General features: G+C 44.7%; 1 pseudogene; it reads left to right on the top strand.

Moving 5' to 3' along the window:
* Nucleotides 1–603: 603 nt before the first annotated feature.
* On the top strand, nt 604–2,279 carry LOC123594826 (annotated as a pseudogene).
* The last annotated feature ends 975 nt before the right edge of the window (nt 2,280–3,254 follow it).

Below are 3,254 nucleotides of genomic sequence, written 5' to 3'. Positions count from 1 at the left end.
GGATGCCAAACCGACTGAGCCACCCAGGTGCCCCTGACCATCAGCTTTTGATGAGTCTGTGTATATATGTGTATGTGTGTGTGCATGAGTGTATGCACACATACCTTATAGGATGGAATTATGAACGCAGATCTCAGGGGGAGAATTTGTGACCTATCAAATAGTTCAAGATTATTCTACATACACAAAAATCCAGCTGTTTTATTCTGCCACCTTACTATATGAAAAAGAGAAAGACAAAGAAAAGAAATAAGAGTAAGTCAAGAATAGAGGGTATCGTGAACAGTCTATCATTCCCAACTGTTGAATTGATCAACCAATAGTCAGCACTGATTGGTACATATTGAAAAGCGTTAGGTCAGTACAAAGACTGAGACTCCAAACAAGCGTATTTAAATACTTCTAGAAATAGTCTGTCTATAAAACAGATTCAGGGGTGCCCTGTTGGCTCAGTTGGTTGAGTGTCTGACTTCGGCTCAGGTCATCATCGTGCGGTCCATGAGTTCAAGCACGATGACACTCTGCGCTGACAGCTGGGAGCCTGGAGCCTGCTTCAGATTCTGTCTCTGCCTCTCTCTGCCCCACCCCTGCTCACACTCTATCTCTCTCTGTCTCAAAAATAAACATTTGAAAAATAACAAAAACAGATTCAGACCTTCAAGTACTTCTATTATTTTCTTCTGCTTAAGAAATAAGTTATAGTCTAGTCTTGCCACATTTAAAAATGTTGCCAGTGCACTAGAATGGGGCCTCAGATTTTCCATAAGACCTCGAAGCTTTTCCTCCAAGCAAGGGGTGCCCCAGTCGCCGAGACCAAATTAAAGAACCCCTTAGCCAAACCTAACACGAGGAGCATCACGGTGGTGGCTGGTGCTAACATTCCACTTTTGCAATTAGACACATCAGCGAAGAACCTGATGCCACATGGTTTGGATAGAGCAGCACTTTTGGCTTTGAAGCATCAGACCAATGCCCCAAAGGAAGCCGCTGATAGGGTCATCTTTGGGACAGCTACATGGGAAGTGAAAACTGGCAGTGTGGCTGGAGAGGCTGGGCTCCGAGCTGGCTTCTCAGACAAGACTCCTGCTCCCACGGTCACCATGCCTTTCATCTCTGCCAACCAACCATAACTACAGGTATTGGATTGATTGCTTCTGGGCAGTGTGATGTGGTCATGAAGTTACTGCCCGACGTCCCTGTTCACCACTCAGGGAAAGTAAGGAAAATGATGGTTGGTCTCAGTAAGGCCAAGATTCTGGGTCAGTTTGAATTTCCTATCACCCAAGCTCCCCGCACTGGTGGAGTTCTGCACTGGTGAGACCATGGACCACTCTGCAGATGGGCTGGCCACCGCGTCTGCAGTTTCCTGACGGGACCAGGAAGGCACGGGATGAAGGACTCCTAGCTGATATTGTCCCCTTCAGACTACCAGGAAAAGATACACTTCTCAAAGATCAGGGCATTCAGCTACAAATTCCTCTTTCCTGACTGGCGGTGCTTCAGAGACGCTGATGATGGCAGAGGAAAAAAAATCTCTGGCCAGATGTTATACACCGAAGGCATATTTGAGGGATTTTGTGCATGTGCCTCAGGATGCAAAAGATCCACTTTTACTTGGGTCAACATATGCTCCATAAGCTCCGGAAAAGGCAGTATTAACAACGTATGATACTGATGTCTTTGAGTCTCAGGAAGCGTTCTCAGGTCAGATGGTGGCTGATTTTAAAGTCACAGATTGGCTTTTGCAAAATACTTGGGAAGAAACACCAAGGTTGGATTACCTCCTCTGGTGAAGATTAACAACTGGGATGGAGGGCTGTCCCTGGCACACTCATTTGGAACCACCGGCTGCCGGTTGGTCATGGCAGCTGCCGACAGATTATGGAAGGATGGAGACCAGTATTGCTTACTGGCTGGTGGTATAACTGGAGGGCAGGGTCATGCTTTGCTAGTGGGAGCTTTTCCAAATTAATAGAGACAGAGGAGGTGACCTGGAGTTTCTGTGCAACAGTTGCACTAGGCGATGCCATTTCGATGCATCACCAAATGCTATCTGCAGTTCCTAGCTCCTTGTAGGAAAATACAATTTGTGGCCACTTGTTAAATTCTATGCAGTTAAGCCTTGCTAGTGTCCCAAGTCTCCCAGTAATCTTGGCTCACTGCTCTTTGAGGGATTTCTTAGTCACCAGATTCTGATACAATGATACCTTTAAATTTTTAGTTTTAGGGGTGTCTGGGTGCCAAAGGCTTAAAGTTAAGCCACCAACTCTTGGTTTGGGCTCAGGTGATGATCTCACAGTACGTGAGTTTGATCCCCACATTGGGCTCTGCACTGGCAGCTGTGGAGCCTGTTGGGGATCTTCCCTCTCCCTCTCCATCTGCTGCTCCCCTGCTCAGTCTGTCTCTCTCAAAATAAATAAGTAAACATTAAAAGAAATAAAAATAAAATTTACTTTTATATTTATTTTAAAGAGAGTGGGGGAGAGGGGCAGAAAGAGAATCTTCAATAGGTTGCACGCTCAGTGCGGAGCCCTATGGGGGCTTGATCTCAGAACTGCGAGATCATGACCAGAGCCCAAATTAAGAGTTGGACGCTCAACTGTCTGAGTTTGCCACGTGCCCCTACACAGTGACACATTAATGCAATTGTTTTTGGTTTTTCCGTTTTCATTAAAGACTAAATGAGTGGTTGCAATTTCGGGAAGAGGTTACCTGAAATTTAGAACCATCCTTATAACATTTGAAAATTATATTCCTTCCTATTTGTGACGTAAAGATAAGGGTTTCCTATAAAATAGAAACCAATGTGCCTAAAGAAACTTACAAAAAGATAATTCAGAGTTTATTTATTTTTTCAACGTTTATTTATTTTTGGGACAGAGAGAGACAAAGCATGAACGGGGGAGGGGCAGAGAGAGAGGGAGACACAGAATCGGAAACAGGCTCCAGGCTCTGAGCCATCAGCCCATAGCCTGACGCGGGGCTCGAACTCACGGACCGCGAGATCGTGACCTGGCTGAAGTCGGACGCTTAACCAACTGCGCCACCCAGGCGCCCCTAATTCAGAGTTTAAATGTCACTAAAAACGTACAGTAAATATTTAGGCATATAAGTACCATGTAAATCTTAATCAAGTGAAAAAGCACTGAAGAAAAATGAAAGAAATTACATACTGTGTTTCATTTTTTCTTAAATAAAAAAAAGTTTAGGGTATCGGTAAATTCCCGAAGTCTATGATGGGGATTTGTGAGTCA

This window comes from Leopardus geoffroyi, chromosome X, assembly GCF_018350155.1.
Source record: "Leopardus geoffroyi isolate Oge1 chromosome X, O.geoffroyi_Oge1_pat1.0, whole genome shotgun sequence".
Lineage (NCBI taxonomy): Eukaryota > Metazoa > Chordata > Mammalia > Carnivora > Felidae > Leopardus > Leopardus geoffroyi.
This window is presented reverse-complemented; position numbering and strand designations above follow the sequence as displayed.